Below are 19,419 nucleotides of genomic sequence, written 5' to 3'. Positions count from 1 at the left end.
GTTCACAATGTGCATTGTCCCTGTTCACATTGTATACTCTATCTGTTCAGAATGTACATTGTCACTGTTCACATTGTATATTGTGTCTGTTCACAATGTGTATTGTCCCTCTTCACATTGTATACTGTATCAGTTCCCAATGTGCACTCTCCCTGTTGACATTTTATACTGTATCCTTTCACAATGTGCATTGTCCCTGTTCACATTGTATACTGTATCTGTTCACAATGAGCATTGTCCTTGCTCACATTGTATAGTGTATCTGTTCACAATGTGCACTGTCCCTGTTCACATTGTATACTGTATCTGTTTGCAATGTGCATTGTCCCTGTTCACATTGTATACTGTATCTGATCACAGTGAGCATTGTCCTTGTTCCCACTGTATACTCTATCTGTTCAGAATGTACATTGTCTCTGCTCACATTGTATATTGTGTCTGTTCAAAATGTGCATTGTCCCTGTTCACATTGTATACTGTATCAGTTCACAATGTGCACTGTCCCTGTTGTCATTGTATACTGTATCTGTTCACAATGTGCATTGTCCCTGTTCACATTGTATACTGTATCTGTTCACAATGTGCACTGTCCCTGTTCACATCGTATACTGTATTTGTTCACAATGTGCATTGTCCCTGTTCACATTGTATACTCTATCTGTTCAGAATGTACATTGTCCCTGTTCACATTGTATATTGTGTCAGTTCACAATGTGTATTGTCCCTCTTCACATTGTATACTGTATCAGTTTCCAATGTGCACTCTCCCTGTTGACATTTTATACTGTATCCTTTCACAATGTGCATTGTCCCTGTTCACATTGTATACTGTATCTGTTCACAATGAGCATTGTCCTTGCTCACATTGTATAGTGTATCTGTTCACAATGTGCACTGTCCCCGTTCACATTGTATAATGTATCTGTTTGCAATGTGCATTGTCCCTGTTCACATTGTATACTGTATCTGATCACAGTGAGCATTGTCCTTGTTCCCACTGTATACTCTATCTGTTCAGAATGTACATTGTCTCTGCTCACATTGTATATTGTGTCTGTTCAAAATGTGCATTGTCCATGTTCACATTGTATACTGTATCAGTTCACAATGTGCACTGTCCCTGTTGTCATTGTATACTGTATCTGTTCACAATGTGCATTGTCCCTGTTCACATTGTGTATACTGTATCTGTTCACAATGAGCATTGTCCTTGCTCACATTGTATAGTGTATCTGTTCACAATGTGTGCTGTCCCTGTTCACATTGTATGCTGTATCTGTTCACAATGAGCATTGTCCTTGTTCACATTGTATAATGTATCTGTTCACAATGTGCACTGTCCCTGTTCACATTGTATACTGTATTTGTTCACAGTGTGCACTGCCCCTATTCACGCTGTATACTGTAGCTGCTCACAATGAGCACTGTCCTTGTTCAGACTTATGCTAGCTCACTGTGCTTATGGTTACTGTTGTGTAACATACTGCATTTACATAATCATGCAGTAGATAAGAACATGCTTCAAGATTTATCCAACTCTTGCTCCAGCATGATCTTCTTTTCATGAAGCTGATCCATCGAACAGTTGCCCTTCAGTGTATTTGTTTGGATTGCTGTTGACCATAAATGTGATTGTTGCTCCCATTCTGGCTATTCACCCTAAGTAGTCCTTTGAGATTTCAATTCTTCAATTAACATACAGTGCTCATTGTCTGTGGTTTAGAGTGACATTTGCACACTTTTCTTAACTTGCAAATTAGACTTTCTTTGATAAATTTTACTAGGCACAATGATGCTAGGCTGAAAGCCCCCCCTTCCAGATTGACATCTCTCGTAACATAAGGCAAGACTCCAAAGCAGGGTCAGGACACCCAGTTATTTTGTGTCCAGAGGGCATTGGAGTGAAATGTCACAAATAGTGCCTTAAGTAAGGACATTCCTATATTGTAACTCTTTAGCCAAGTACTTCCTGTATTATTGTAGGGAAATTTCACTGTTGTTGGTATCTCCTCCCTTAGAATGAGAGCAATTGATCCGTTCACCTTATTTTTGGAATACTGAGGTGTACCAGGAATACTTTATACACTGGGTGAGCTTTCCCCTGCAACCCATTTATTTTTTACCTACTGCTGTACCCTATATACCCTCTTCTTTGTTTCTCACTTGTAAGGTACTATTACCTTACATAGTTACTATTGTGCTTGGCTGCTGCCTGTCCCATCTGCTTCATATGTCTCACTCCTTAATTTCCTGTCTACTTTCCCCAACTGGACTGTCACAGTTCTAGTTAGCTCCTTCAAACTACTATTTTATACTCTGTCCTTTTCTATATCCCCCTGACATAATAATCACTTTTTTCCTGTAAATACTTCCAACTTTTTGGTGTTAGTTTTTAACATTGCCACTGCTATTTCTCTGTCCTTGTCTTTTAAGACATTTTTAATTAGGTTTTGATAATCCTGACTGACTGCTTTCCTGCAGGACTCTGTTTGATCCCACTCTGCTTCACCTCACTACACTTGGCTTCACTTTGCTTCACACCATACCCCCATTCCCACCCACCCCTGACATTATGTCTCCTTTATACTGGGCCTACCTCTACCTATCCAAATTCCAATCTATCGCAAGACCCATAATGCATCCCACCTGCAGCAACATAACCATATCACAAATAAGCACTCATAGACTCTCACTCCTCCCAACCCCAGTAATTACATCTGCCTCATCTGCTCTTCATACAATTACATTCAGACAAATTTTAGTATTAGTGTCCTTGGGTCTATATTAGAACACCGAACATTCAAAATGTCAAGTGTTCTAATATCGAACCCTAGGAATCAAAAACTGCAAACATCGAACATTCAGAACAGTGAATTTTTTCCTAGGGAAAAAATTTGCTGTTCCAAAACACATACACACAACACAAGCACACCAAACAAACAGCAATCCACACACATACACCTAAACTCTTACACCTAACCCTACACTAAACTATACATACACCACTAACTATCCACTTACCTTAACCCAAACTGTAACCCTAAGGTCAGTCACTATCGCACAGTCACCTCACCCGCGCCCTTACCCTAACTCACCTACCCCTCCCTAACCCTCACATCCACACAATCGGACACTTACCTGACCCGAGCCCTAACCCTGACTCATCTAACCCACCCTAACCCTCACATCCACACAATCGCACACATACCTAACCCACACCCTAACCCTAACTAACCTAACCCTCACTCAGTTGCACACTTACCTGAACCCGACCCGTAACTTTCCACCACAGCGCTGAAAATACTGAAGCAACAGAAACAGACAACCAAATTCTTCCCCTAGGAAAAAATTTGGTTTTCTGTTTCTTCGACGTTCGCTGAAAATGGGTCGATATTAGAACACTCGAAATTTTGAACATTCAGTGTCCTAATATAGATCCAGTGTCCTTAGTTATATTCTGCTCTTTATGCCTCTGTTTGACTTCAAATATCATTGATACTCCTACATTTCCTTTCATATTATTACATAATAAGAATTAACGAATAAGACAAATCTTCTCCACTTACTTCTCTTCACCTCTGCTTCTCTCCACTTCACACCACATAGTACACTTCACTTTTTCCTCTTCTCTATAGTCACTGAAATTTCAAATGTTTCTGCAAGCATCATGTTTCTTTCTGCTGCTACTAAAAACAATCACTGTATATTTTTACATCCGTACATCTTTCCTACTGCAGTTTATCACCACACTATGAAATCAGGAATAGTTATACCAATATAGCCGCTTCCTTTTTAGTCTCTCGCCTTGTTTTTTTTTTTTATTTTAAGCACAAAATGCTTTACTACTACCACTCTACTTGAACAATAAAAGTTATGTAGATCCCTTGTAAATAAATACAATATCTCTAAAAATCCCAGAGTGTGGTGATGTCCTCCCCAATCCAGGCCCAGAAAACCCACTAGTTAATCTAAATAGCAAATAACCACTGCTATAAAATTGTGAATTAACTAACTCCCATTTACCACCTCAAACTATACCTCTTCCCACCTGTACTGTTCTCCATTGCTGGCAATGTCCACTTAGGACCTGTCTCAACATCAAATTAAGAAAACATTCTACTTTAACTCAAGCTTTGCTCCACTGCAGCTGACAACCTCCCACCCGAATACCTAAAGATAACTGCCAGTGCCATAGCATATCCAGTCTCTATCCTTATCCTGAGATCAATATCGGAATCTTGTGTACCCTCACTATAGAAAAAAATCCTATATTATCCCTCTTTATAAAGGTAGCAACTCAGCTGACGTCTTTGACTTTCAGCCTTTTGCAATATTATCGTCTCTCTCAAAACTTCTTGGAAGATGTATTCATAAGCAACTCCTCCACTACCTTCTACAAGCATGGCTCTTAGTGTCCACTCAACATGGCTTCTGCCCAACACACAATACAACTGCTGCCCTGCTGTTCATTGACATCATAAACAAATACAGGGACTCAGGCAAACTTGTTTCCTTCTTATTCTTTGAGCTGCCAAAAGCTTTCAATACAGTTTCTCACCTTAAACTTCTGTATAAAGTGACTTAACATAGACCAACCCCCTTCATCACCATGGTTCAATAGCTGTTTAACTGACAGGCTCCAGTCTGTAAAATGGCAGAATAGTCTCTCTTTATACTTGCAAGTCTCCACTGCTGTATATCAAGGCTCTGTTATTGGTCCCCTCCCCTTTAATATCTTATCAATGACCTCTATAGCTCCATAAGTACAGCCTCTCTTATACAATATGCTGATGATTCTGCATGTATGTATGTACATCTAATAATTTCCTTCAACTCCTCTGCATCACACAATAAGCTTTTTCTTCAGTTGAGAAATGCACAGGTACTACTCAACCCTAAAAAGACAGAGTTATTGCTATGTTTTGCCAAATCATACACCTGATAAAACAAATTTCAAAATAGTTTTACTAAACAAAACTGAAATTGAAGTAGTCTCCAACAGAAAACTTGGAGTTATTAGAGATGATAACCTTAAATATGACCTGCGTGTTCAAAATAACATCAGAAAGGCTGAACAAAAATTAGGAGTGCTCTACAAGCATAAAACTTCCCAAACAACACCAAAACCACTCTTGCCACTACCTACCTTCTCCAATCTCTCTTATACGGTGCATCCATCCTGACCAGCCTTCAGGCTACAGTTAAAACTAAGCTGAAGGCATGCTATAATAAAGTTCTAAAATTTGCCAACAACAAACAATACCACAGACACTACTGTATTGCCCTTAAGGCTTTGAATTGGCATTAACTGCCTCAACATTTCGATTACATACAGCTCCACACACAACATTTTTTACAAAGCTGATGACTGCCCTACTTTAACATCTATTCTCCATTCCTATCACCCAGAGAGAGAGAGACACCCAGAGCCCAGACTTATTCAATCAAATGAACAGCTTCTTCTCAGGTTACATATACCCCACAAATCCTCTGGCCAAAGTCTCTATTCATAATCTGTGACTAAGAAATGGAATTCAATCTCTCTGCAAATTAAATCTCTGTCTAACCTTGCCAGCTTCAAACTACTACTAAAAGACTCCCCAAATAAAATCTGTGTCTGCTCCTGCACCACCCTTGGCTAAACTAGTACCTCCCTTCTTCCACATCCAGCATACTGTGACTATGTTTGCAGAGAAGCAATTAGTAAATTCTATTTCTTAGACAAATAACAAATATATTTTACCTAGGCTATATTATTTAATCATCTCTGTTCCAAAGAGTGTACTCAGTGTATTTATTGTCTGCAACTTGAGTATTCTTTATCTATTGATAATGTTTTTGTAACTTGTTATAGCTGCCCATATATTTGCAGTATGCATGTATAAGTTCACACTGGATGAACTCAAGCTGAATTTTTACTTAGTTAATATGTCATTCCTCTGTATTAGGCGTTCTAGTAACTTTATTTAACTGAAACCATGTTATGTAAATGTGGAGCTTTTCTCCCCCGGGCCACCACTGAGAATGGGATATCATCCCAGTCAGGCTTTCCCAGTAAGTGCTAAATAAATACAGTAGGTATACATGTTCTCTTCCAAATATGCATTGTCTTTGTTCATGGTGTATGCTGTGTTCACAGTGTACATTATCCTTGTTCACATTGTATACTATATCTGTTCACACTGTCCATGGTGTCTGTTCATGGGTCTACATTAGAACATCAAAGTTTCAAAACTTTGAATGTTCTAATATCAAACCCTATTCAGCGAAAGCTGAAAACGTCAAAAATACAGAACAGCGAATTTTTTCCTAGGGAAAAAATGTGGTGTTCCAAAACACATACACACAACACAAGCACATCAAACAAACAGCAATCCACACACATACACCTAAAATCTTACACCTAACCCTACACTAAACTATACACACACCACTAACTATCCACTTACCTTAACCCAAACCCTAACCCTAAGGTCTGTCACTACCGCACATTCACTTCACCCACTCCCTAACCCTAACTCACCTAACCCGCCCTAACCTTCACATCCACACAATCGCACACATATCTAACCCACACCCTAAACCTAACTCACCTAACCCGCCCTAACCCTCACGTCCACACAATCGCACACTTACCTGAACCTGACCTGGAACTTTCCACCACAGCTCTGAAAATACTGAAGCAACAGAAATGGACAACCAAATTATTTCCCTAGGAAAAGATTTGGTTTTCTGTTGCTTCGATATTTTCAGCTTTCGCTGAATAAGGTTCCATATTAGAACATTTGAAGTTTTGAAACTTCAATGTTCTAATATAGACCCTCGGTTCACAGTATGCATTGTCTTTGTTCACATTGTGTACTTTATCCGTTCACACTATATATGGTATCTGTTTACAATGTGCATTGCTTTTGTTCTTACTGTATACTGTGTCTGTTCATAGCGTATGCTGTACTTGTTCACAGTGTATACCTGTTCACAATGTGCCTAGCCTTTATTCATACTGTAAGTGTATCTGTTCACAATGTGGATTACCTTTTTCACAATGTATTCTGCACCTGTTTACAGTGTGCATTACATTGGTTCACACTGTATACTCAGTTCATTTAAGTGTCCATTAACCTTTCACTTGCTCAATATATGCAGTGCCCTTACCCTATGTAAACTGCATGTATGGTGGTCACTATATTCTACAACTGTCCACAGTGTTAACACATAACTCACAAACCTCTTTTATAGCCCAAATAAATGTATGCTCTCTCTAGCATTATTATAATAACAAACTGCAAAATGATAGCTAATAGCTTTAACAATAACTGTTGTAACATAGAACATATTGCACAACAATATTTATTACACTTAACTAATTTCATTAACAAAATAGAACATAAATGCTTAAAATAACACAAAATACAACAGACCATGGAAATAAAACTTTAACCCACTTCACTTCTTCAGTGGAAGGTAAATATATTTTTTACAACGTGTTTCTGTCTGTGATGTAATTTATCCATCAACTGTATTATACCATTACCAGAAGTTAAACCATTTATTTTCCATTTTTTACCTATTGCTATCTCTGAAATTGTCATAATAGTTGTGATGATGTTAGGTATTGCCAGCTATGCTAAACAAAGTAGCACACTGGATGTGTAACATAAACCAGCATAGCTAGCTGGAGTTTTGTAAAGAAATATATGTCATTTGTATATCAAACTGATTTGTACAGGTGCTTGTGCTGAAAATGTACTTGCAAAATAGCTTGTGCTAAAAGATGTACCAACAGTGGGTTCTGCTGGACAGAAAAAGAAGTATACCTGTATGTCAGAATGTATGATAACTATTGAGATGAATAGATTGTAACAGAGTGTACTTCAAGAGAAGAGGTTAATCTCAAGCCAGCTAACTTTGAAAAATAGTTTGAAATTAAATTACTTGGTATAAGCCATAAAGATTGTATCTCACAGATCGCAATGCAACCAGAAACAAAAAGTCTTTACTAGGAAGACTTCTGTATTGCCCTTAGAGGTGAACTAATTGCTACTCTGGAAGGGTGGAAGTTTGAAATTGTTTTATGACTTCCAGAAGCTGTAGCAGATCTTAGCAAAGTTATATGTGTGTATTATTGACACATATGTGCAAGATTCTGGTTCAATTTATAGTAAAGAGGGGTAGTATGGTAACCGGAGTCAGATGACTAGATGTATGTTATGTCAATCTGTAATCCAACACTAAATTGACGTTTTAATACCAGATGAGTCAGAAGTCTCAGAGCAGGCTGTTCTTAAAACCTGACTAGAAGACCACTCACCTACGTCATCTTGCATTGCTTTAGTAAGTAACCAGGGAAAAGTAATTCTTTAGATCAGTCAGGAAAATATAGTGAGATCAGTTAAGTACTATTTTTCTGTATCTGTGTGAATCCTTTTATCTGTGTTATTTTAATATTTCCTATGACTAAACCTCTGGTGTTTATTGTAAATAGATATTTAGTATGTTCATTTTCTTTTATTATTTATTATTAAATATATTTAAACTTTACATTGTGGCCAGTCTTTTAGATAATATTGTAACCTTTGAGAGTAGTTATATTTATTTGGTGACACTGTGGCTGCTCCTGAAAGCCTTGCTGTTTGGTCAACATTACCATTTGTATTGGTGTTGATTTCACTCAGTATAATTGGGTAACCTTGTAAGAGCCTTAGAGTAGCTGGCTTTGGAGTGTCTGATGGCAGTAACTACCTTATAGACTGGGCAGAGGGGTGCAGCTAGTAAATCTGCGCCAGCCTTTCCCAAGTGTGTGTGTGTGTGTGTGTGTGTGTGTGTGTGTGTGTGTGTGTGTGTGTGTGTGTGTGTGTGTGAAAATTAAATCTCAAAGTGTGTGTGTCATCTACCTGGAGCAGGGACACAGAGCATGGCTTCACAGAGAGGATGTTGGGGAACTTGGCTTGGACACTTGGCTGAGGACTCAGCTCTACAGCTGTGCCAGTGGGGAGTCTTACTGCAGGTCTGGAAGAGAGAGAGAGAGAGAGAGACACCCAGAGCCCAGAATCAGTGTGTGTTCCCTGTATGCTCTTAAGGGAAATTGTGCTTGATGCAGACAGCTGCATCTGGAAATACTGTGTGTATCAAATTTTGTTCCAAGTGAATGTCTCTCACTGGTGTCAGTGGTGAGGATTCAGGATCCTTGATTACTGGCCTAGAAGTGGAGTGTCACAATAGTATTCAAGAAAACCTTTCCATACATATTTACCTATCAGCCTCCAAGAATAAACACTGTGTAAATGACACTTTTCCACCAATCACCCCCATGAAAAGGAGTCTCACTTGGACAAGTCTAATCAAGTATATGGCCAGAATATATATACCCACATTCCATCATCCCCTTTACAACACTAACAACACAAGACATTCACTCCAAGGAACACAATATTCAATCTTTGTGGAGCATACAAACATTCACCAATTCTTGAATTGGCAGCATATCTCAGTAAGCGGTATATCTATGTTCAAGTGACCAGATCAGTTTCAACCTCCAAAACATTTAGTCATTCCTTCAGTACAGTTTAGTATCTATCTAATGCTCTCTCCTGGCCATGCACGTCATACTCATTATCCCCTTAACAGAAGGAGCTCCTGTCTTACTTCCAACATAAACACTTCAGTGGCCGACTTTCATTAGATTTTCCTACACATAATTTTCAGAATATAGACTATCCCTGCATATTCCACTCTCAATATACTGTGCAGTTTTATCCAGTGTTCCCCAATGATCAGACTACCATAATCATTCCCAAAGTATTGAGCTAGCCTGTCTCACTTTCTATTTCCTAAACCTTCCTCTAACTTGCACTCATCTTTGTACAATATCCAATGGCTAAATCTAAATTCAGCCATAATAACATAGCTGGAATACTGAACAGCAATTTTAATATTGGCATCCACAACTTAAATGTGTCTATATCACTTAGTTGAAATGCCATTTTAGTGAATACCTATTTATCAAACCCTATTGAGTGAAAGCTGACTTCAACAAATGATCACTTTAATAAACTTTCACACAAGAAAAAAACTCTAGTAGGTCAGCTACCAACCGGACAAAAAACTATTACTTTTTCTTTTGGCTTTTCCCAGTTAGGGGTCACCACAGCAGATCACCTGTCCCTCATAATTGGCAGTGGAGATTTAGGGTGTCAAGTTGCCAGCCCGACCCCCAACCTTTCACAGAAGGCACACACACACATGCACTCACGCCTAGGGGCAATTTAGAGTATCCAATCCACCTACAGCATGTCTTTGGGATGTGGGAAGAAATCAGAGCACCCGGAGGAAACCCATGTGACTATTGACCACAGTAAGGACATGAAGTCTCTGCACAGAAGGCACCCCAGCCGAGGATTAAACCGGAGAACCTCTTGCTGTGAGGCAGCAATGGTAACCGCTGAAGCTACAAAATCTTAAATTCACCTAAGTGGAGGGATGTGCCCCACCCCCACCCTCCTAACTAAATATACCAACTCCATGATCACACTACAGAGGGGAAAAGGTCATACTCCCAATGATGGTTGATTAGTTTCTTTCCCTGTGTGAAAGTTCGCTGAAAAGATCATTTGTTGAAGTCAGCTTTCACTCAATAGGGTTCGATAAATAGGTATTCACTAAAATGACAGTTCAACAAAATACTGTAGACCCAACTTAAACACAAATGGAGTTCTACCCATCTCCATAATACGGCCATTCCACCACGCACTCAAATTTGCATTGATTATTATATGCTAAAGAGGTCAACTGCTTCTAGATTACCTCATATGATGATGATATGCTGATTAAATAAAACATTTTGATTTACACTGCTGCAAAATATATTTAATGATCTGGCATATTTAAGCACATTTTTTATCATCACCTTTTTCCAACATTCAGTATGAAGTGCCACATCCCCAAATCATGCTGTTTATGGAGAGTTGCACCATTGGTGTTCATTGGTGGATAAAGCCCTAACTACCAGTCAGGTGACTCAAGTGTGACTAATGGCTCAGGAGCCTGCTGAGGCTGGCATGGGGAGAAGAGGAATGATGAGGTTTATGCCTGATCACCACTGTTTGTAAGAATGAGAGGATTATGCTCTTGTAAGCACACTCTCTGCAGTAAAATCCCCACTTGTCTTCGGGGGGAAGCGGTTAAGGACACCTGATTGCATCCTGCAGAGGTATAGCATGCATTCCAGAGTCCCACTGCTCACAACCTCATTGTTTGCCAATGAACATGTGCAGGAGTGGTATGCATCTCTAATGCCCAGTGTACACAAACTCCTTGGTTGCTAATGAGCATGTGCAGGAGTAGTATGCATCTCTAATGCCCAGTGCACACAAACTCCTTGGTTGCTAATGAGCATGTGTAGAGAGTAGCATGCATCTCAAAAGCCCACTGCGCACAAACTCTTCAGACGCCAATGAGCATTTGTAGGGAGTGACCCTGTTGAGTGCAGATAAATCTTGGAGCAACCCCAGCAGCTCTAGCTTTTGATTCACCAGTTCATTAAACCACTTAACAAAGGTGTTTCACTTCAGCTGCATTACTAGGAATCACCATCATTTCTCCATATAATCAGTATTTGTATGAGGTAACAAACATTGTAGGGGTGCCTGAGCAGAAAACAAGAACAGGATAAACACCACCGCCTTTTCAAAGTCATAGTAATCCACAGGAGAATGTGACACCGCCTTTACACATTCAAAATCACAGTAATCCATAGCAGAATTTCACAACTCTACAGTGGTAAATTTAACATGTCCAAAACCCAAAACTCTAAAATGGCTTAATTGAAGACAATGTTGGGGGGGTGTAGAGTTCTCCCTATATTGGAAGTAAGGGGACTTAGTGAAAAAAAAGGTTTGTTTTAGACGTGTCGAATGGACCTTTCACTGAAAACATTTCAGAGAGTTTGGGACTCACTGAAATTACCTTTGTTGGTTGATATAAATCCCTCTGCAGCTATATATAAAATATATATAATCAGTTTTTGATCTTGATTGAAATATAATATGTAAATCAACACCCAGAGTTTTGTCTTTTATCTTCATAAAAGCGATAAAGCCCATTGCTATAACATACAGCACAACATATCTTCCCAATCTGGACAATCTGATAATTTGGAGACCTGCTCTCTTCTTCTTCTTTGAACTCATGACTGTATTCCAGTCTCCAGAGACAGGAAGACTCCTTCAATAAATACCACCAGTACCCTCATAATATCCCTTATTTTGATTGCAAAATCTCCAGTAGCATATCAACATTAAACGTAGTTACTCTCCTCACCCCCAAATAAACCTTCAGCTCAACACAACATCCTTACTCATTAGTCAAATTATCTATCCCCTCCAAAAGGCAACCAAAAGCATCATTACACTTCTGTAAATCACCTGTCATGAGAAAACAAACCCCAGCTACTGGAATTCCATCCCTAAGTCCAAAATGATCATATTATTGTGCATCCAAATGGGATTCCTGTAAATTTGCCACATATTGCTTATAAATCCATCAGTAGCCCATTAAATGCTGTAACTTAGTTGAAGTGTTCAAGCTATTTACATTCCAGAATATAGGTTTACAGGACAGGATCATATAAAGGTCATGCCTCCTCATTAAAGTACATGTGCTATACTCAGCTTCCACCCACCTCTCGAATAATGCCTCACATGTCTCAATTAAAACAACATGTATAGAATATTACAGAAGTATAAACAAAATGTTCAGCCATCTCCGTATTATACCTAATGCATACCTGTCCAGTATGAAACTCTCCGCAGCTGTTCCAACAACTGCTGCCAACAATTCAGAAAATTACTTCAATATGACTATATTCTCTCTAGTTCAGTCTTTTAAATAGACACGGACACTCTGCATATCACAAGATGGTAATCACATATCTTCATTATTTAGTTGGTATCATTTTTAGCAGTCACATAGAATCAAACCAATATGTAGCAGTTGGCTTATGTGATCAAAGTATATAAATACCTTCACTCATGGGTATAGGTTTGTAAATACCCTATATTTTCACATCTTAGAGCATACTCCTCTTAAAATGTATGATATATATATGAAATAATGTTCTTTTCATATTTGCAGCATAGGACCCCATATTGTTGCCCCAATTTAAAATCAGGAAAACAATCCCTTTAGACTTTGACACAGTGTTATCTGTGATATACTTACATACAAAATGCCTGTTCCTAATGAATACAGATAACATTAATATTCTGTCAAACAGTCACATTATTATCCAAATATATCCATAAATTACTCTGTTCATACTAGCATTTGTCAAATACATTGCTCCTAATTTTAGTTTGTTCCACTTTTTATAGTGACACACATATGCACAAGCAATTAATTCCTTTCCAACACTTCCATTGGCTGCTGTGTACAGTCTCTTGAGCTTTTTCCTAAACCTGCGTTTGTCCACCTCTGGGCATGGCTCATCCTAACTAGCTGAGGTGTAGCATCGCCACTGCAGTTACTGACTTACTAGTTAATGAAAAGGCTAAAGGACAAGACTCACATGTGGACAGCAGGGTCATCACCAGAGAGTAGAAGGGTAACCACTGGTGTCCCACAAGGCTCTGTGCTGGGACCCCTTTTGTTTGGTATTTACTTTTCCAATCTCAAAACCATGAACCAAGACCTTTGGCTAACTGAGTTTGTAAATGACTGTAAAATGGGTTTCATTGTCAAGTCACCCTCTGACACCCAACCCGTTAAGTAAGAGCTTACGTTTATAAATACCTGGTATACAAATAGTGGACTTAAATTAATAGCAAAAAATGTAGTATTGCCAGATTTGGTAAACTACAACTCCACACAACATGCAATGTAAATAATACCTCTTTCCAAAATGAGAATGTCATTAGAGTTCTTGGGACATAGTTTGACAATTCTTTGTCTTTTGATCACCATGTAAGGACAATGTTGAGGAACTCCTTCTACTTGGTTCAACTAATTGCCAGGAGAGTACAATCCACATTATATTCGACAGTGAGAGGTCAATCATTAAATTCAATGCCTCCTTTAGAATGCACCTCACTAAGCATTTCAAACAACTAGAAAGACTCCAGAGGTTTCTAACTAAGATCAGTGGCTTAGCAACCATAAGCTATCAGGAAAGACTGATAGCACCGTTTCTGTTTTTTGCATCCTATAGGCTCTTAAGAGGAGATATCTGCCTTGCCTTCTGAGCTACTAGGAACTCAGAATTCTTGAATTTTTTATATCATCATAAAACAAAGAGCCTCACATATTAAAGAACCAGAGATCTAAATCTTTGCCAACAGATAAATAAAACTAGGTAGAGAAATAGGTTCATTGTGGTGGTGCAGTGGTTAGCGTTATCACCTCATATCAAGAGGTTCTCTGGTTCAATTCTCAACTGGAGTGCCTTCTGTGTGGAGTCTTCATGTCCTCCCTGTGGTCGAGTGAGTTTTAAAGACATGCAGGCAGGTGCATATGTGTTGGGAGCTGGGCTGACAACTCGACACTGTAAAAACACCACTGTCAATTAATCTGTGGACCAGTGATCCACTGGGGCAATCCCTAACCGGGAAAAGCCAAAAGACGTTGCTAGAGAGACAGGTTCATTGCACAGTTCCTTCCCATCTCAGGAATAGATTACACCTGCATATTAAGCAGCTATCTTCCTTCAGATGGAAAACGTATATTTGGACCAACATAGGTTTTGCAGTTACTAGATCTTTTGAGCAGACAGGAGCCCTTCACTAGGGAGAGCTCATGTCAGCATGAAAGCTCTAGTAATTGCAAAATCTATGTTGGTCCAATGAAAGATATTATGTCATATCTGGGTTTCTGGGTTTTTGTGTTTTCTGTTAAAAGGACCAATGTGGCATTTTTTTATTTTTTTTCTTCAGACAGGAAATGGACGATTGGATGGGTATTCACAAATTCACCCCCTGGCTTGACAGGTCTGGCTCTTCTCGAGAGAAGGGGCTCAAGCTGAGGGTGGGTACTACTAGCAAGGCATAAATGGTCACATGACTCAGTTGCCTTGGAATTCTGTTGATTCCTATGATTGTTAGATGCAGTGTTGTCATCAATCAGCAAGGTTCTTTTACTGCAGCTAATTAAGTAATTAAGAAATATGTTGCTGTTTTATGCATAATGACATAATAAAGTAACAAAACAAAAAAAACAGTTTCCCTAAATTTTATATAATATACTTTTTTAAGCTCCCTTTTGACATAGTAAGAAATACAGCAAAAAGAGCAATATTTATCATAACAATACCTAAGTAAAAGTCGCTAGAAGAGCAACACAGTCATCTATTGTTAAACTAACTCCCTTCTTAATTTATATTGGCTCCCCAACACAATAAAGTCAGCATCTTCTGGATACATGTTCAATACAAGCAGCAGAGCTGACTAAAATAAGAGTACTACTTCCCTTCTAATCTCCACCAGACACACACAAACACACACACACACACACGCACATACATGCATGCGTATGCAGCACACACACACACACACACACACACACACACACACAAAAACACATACACATGCACGCGCACAGGCATGCACACACACACACGCACACAGGCATGCACACACACGCGCACGCACAAACATACACAAAAACACACACATGCACGCACAGGCACACACACACACACACACACACACACACACACACACACACACACACACACACACACACACACACACACACACAGCCACACATGCACGCACGCACACACACACACACACACACACACACACACACACACACACACACACACACACACACACACACACACACACACACACACTCTTAGTATGTTGTAAAACAAACATGCAGGCTGAATAAAAGATAAAGAAAACAAATGATCCTACTCAATTTGAAGAAGTTTAACACTTATGATTCAGACCATGTGCCAACCCTAGATAATTTACATAGCACTTTAGGCAGCTCTAGCATATTATGAATGATCTCATCTGCAGAACTTGCAGATAAATGCAACACTATTTTTAAACAAAACTATATTCTACTTTTTGAATTGTGCCTGGAGAGACGGGTCATTTGGTAGGATCATCTGGCATCTAGTTCCAGAGAAGTCGCTGTGCCACTGTACTCAGCCATCATCAGAGCCATCCATGAGTATGACACTCCTTTCTGTATGTACCTGACCAGGCACATGAGCCGTCAATGAGTACAACACTCCTTTCCATATGTACCTGACCAGGCACATGAGCCATCAATGAGTATGTCACTCCTTTCCATATGTACCTGACCAGGCACATGAGCCATCAATGAGTATGTCACTCCTTTCCATATGTACCTGACCAGGCACATGAGCCATCAATGAGTATGACACTCCTTTCTGTATGTACCTGACCAGGCACATGAGCCATCAATGAGTATGACACTCCTTTCCATATGTACCTGACCAGGCACATGAGCCATCAATCAGTACAACACTCCTTTCCATATGTACCTGACCAGGTACATGAGCCATCAATGAGTATGACACTCCTTTCCATATGTACCTGACCAGGCACATGAGCCATCAATCAGTACGACACTCCTTTCCATATGTACCTGACCAGGCACATGAGCCATCAATCAGTATGACACTCCTTTCCATATGTACCTGACCAGGTACATGAGCCATCAGTGAGTACGACACTCCTTTCCATATGTACCTGACCAGGCACATGGGCCATCAGTGAGTACGACACTCCTTTCCATATGTACCTGACCAGGCACATTGAACAACTGGAACTTCCACAGAGGTTCCTCACAAAAAGAATACAGGGTGTAAACATAATGGCCTATGCAGATCACCCCAAAGCCCTATCTTTTTACTCAGTTTCCTATAGAGTGCTAAGAGGCAAGTTATGCCTGGCATACAAGCCATCCTTGGATTCCGCTGTGATGGACCTTTAGCATATCTGCAAAATGAACAGCACCAGAACAACCAGATCTAAGGATCTGGACTTTGGCTGTGATTTAAATAGGACATGTTGGAGTGACAGGTACTTTACTCAAAGACTCCCTATTCTCTGGAACTGGCTTCCCTTCAAAGTGAATCAGAGCCCATCCCTAAACTTATTTAAGTGCAACGTGGACCAGTGGGCGGGAAACTGGAAATTCACTCCCTGTTTTGACATTTACGTGTCTGATGGACAAAGGTAGTCAATGAATCATTCTCTAGCTATCATATACCAGCTCAAAATAATGTCTAAGGCACAATAACGTTTAGGAGACATTTGTCTAGGCTTATAAAGGCCCCAGTGGTTGTTAGCATAGTATACATCTATGAACATATGTGAAGTAATCCATACATTGTTAAGCAGCCTACCTTCTGAGGTGCTGGCAGTCCAGTCGAGGTAGTATTTAGGTGGTAGTATTGAGGTGGTATTTAGGTGTTGAATGTCCAGTAGAGGTATTATTTCACAACTTCAAAAACAGATGAGTTGTCAGCAGATCAAAATCTAAAAAAGTAATAATTTCAGAAATTACTATTTATCCAGCATATCACAGTTCTGAGCAACTGTCATCCCTTTTCACACATGCAACTTTTGCATTTCGAATTTGCGGGTTGGGTACATTTAATAAGTGAATAAACAGTTTATGTCCAATACAACTGTACTATACTGTTTTTTTTGGATAAGGAAAATTATAAGACATATGCACGCACTCATTAACACTTTACTTACCCAAAAATTAAATTAATTCACTTGCAAATATTAGCTGACTTAATAGTACAGCTGAATGGGAATAGGATTGTTGTACCTAAAGGTGAGAATTTCAAGCCATGTACCCTGTGTCTGTAAGATAAATACCTTAACCATAACCATGTACCCCGTGTCTGTAAGATAAATACCTTAACCATAACCATGTACCCTGTGTCTGTAAGATAAATACCTTAACCATAACCATGTACCCCGTGTCTGTAAGATAAATACCTTAACCATAACCATGTACCCCGTGTCTGTAAGATAAATACCTTAACCATAACCATGTACCCCGTGTCTGTAAGATAAATACCTTAACCATAACTATGTACCCCGTGTCTGTAAGATAAATACCTTAACCATAACCATGTACCCCGTGTCCGTAAGATAAATACCTTAACCATAACCATGTACCCCGTGTCTGTAAGATAAATACCTTAACCATAACCATGTACCCTGTGTCTGTAAGATAAATACCTTAACCATAACCATGTACCCCGTGTCTGTAAGATAAATACCTTAACCATAACCATGTACCCCGTGTCTGTAAGATAAATACCTTAACCATAACCATGTACCCGTGTCTGTAAGATAAATACCTTAACCATAACCATGTACCCCGTGTCTGTAAGATAAATACCTTAACCATAACCATGTACCCCGTGTCTGTAAGATAAATACCTTAACCATAACCATGTACCCCGTGTCTGTAAGATAAATACCTTAACCATAACCATGTACCCCGTGTCTGTAAGATAAATACCTTAACCATAACCATGTACCCCGTGTCTGTAAGATAAATACCTTAACCATAACCATGTACCCCGTGTCTGTAAGATAAATACCTTAACCATAACCATGTACCCCGTGTCTGTAAGATAAATACCTTAACCATAACCATGTACCCCATGTCTGTAAGATAAATACCTTAACCATAACCATGTACCCCGTGTCTGTAAGATAAATACCTTAACCATAACCATGTACCCCGTGTCTGTAAGATAAATACCTTAACCATAACCATGTACCCCGTGTCTGTAAGATAAATACCTTAACCATAACCATGTACCCCGTGTCTGTAAGATAAATACCTAAACCATAACCATGTACCCCATGTCTGTAAGATAAATACCTTAACCATAACCATGTACCCCGTGTCTGTAAGATAAATACCTTAACCATAACCATGTACCCCGTGTCTGTAAGATAAATACCTTAACATTAATACCAACCCACAAAGGTGAAAATTAAACCATGTCCCTTGTGTCTTTAAGGTAAACACTTTAATCATTACACAACCCCCCCAACCTCCAAAGTCAAGAATTAAACCTTGAACCTTGTTTCTGTAAGGTAAATACCTTAAACATTATGCCAACCCCACTTGTTTACCTATATTTGTTTTCTACTACTTTTATCTAGCCATACTTCCCAGAGGTGAGACGTAGACCCTGTAAGTTCTGTCTGTGAGGTAAGTAGCTTAAACATTATGCCAGTCACCCTTCTGTAAGTGACACAACCTCCTTTAGGACTGTCTCCCTTCTGTAAGTGACACAACCTCCTTTAGGACTGTCTCCCTTCTGTAAGTGACACAACCTCCTTTAGGACTTTCTCCCTTCTGTAAGTGACACAACCTCCTTTAGGACTGTCTCCCTTCTGTAAGTGAGAC

General features: G+C 39.3%; 1 long non-coding RNA gene across 1 annotated transcript in view; it reads right to left on the bottom strand.

The window, feature by feature from the left end:
- The window catches only part of LOC122813989, a 241,157-nt gene that overhangs the window by 99,419 nt on the left and 122,319 nt on the right, over positions 1 to 19,419 (bottom strand). The window contains exon 2 of the long non-coding RNA XR_006366754.1: positions 17,378 to 17,510. This is a non-coding gene — a long non-coding RNA (uncharacterized LOC122813989). The remainder of the gene's footprint in view (positions 1 to 17,377; positions 17,511 to 19,419) is intronic.

Source organism: Protopterus annectens, chromosome 10.part0 (genome assembly GCF_019279795.1).
Source record: "Protopterus annectens isolate FY-2018-M chromosome 10.part0, PAN1.0, whole genome shotgun sequence".
In the NCBI taxonomy this organism is placed as follows: Eukaryota; Metazoa; Chordata; order Ceratodontiformes; family Protopteridae; genus Protopterus; species Protopterus annectens.
Note: the sequence above shows the minus strand (reverse complement) of the source record. Positions and strands in the feature narration are given on the sequence as shown.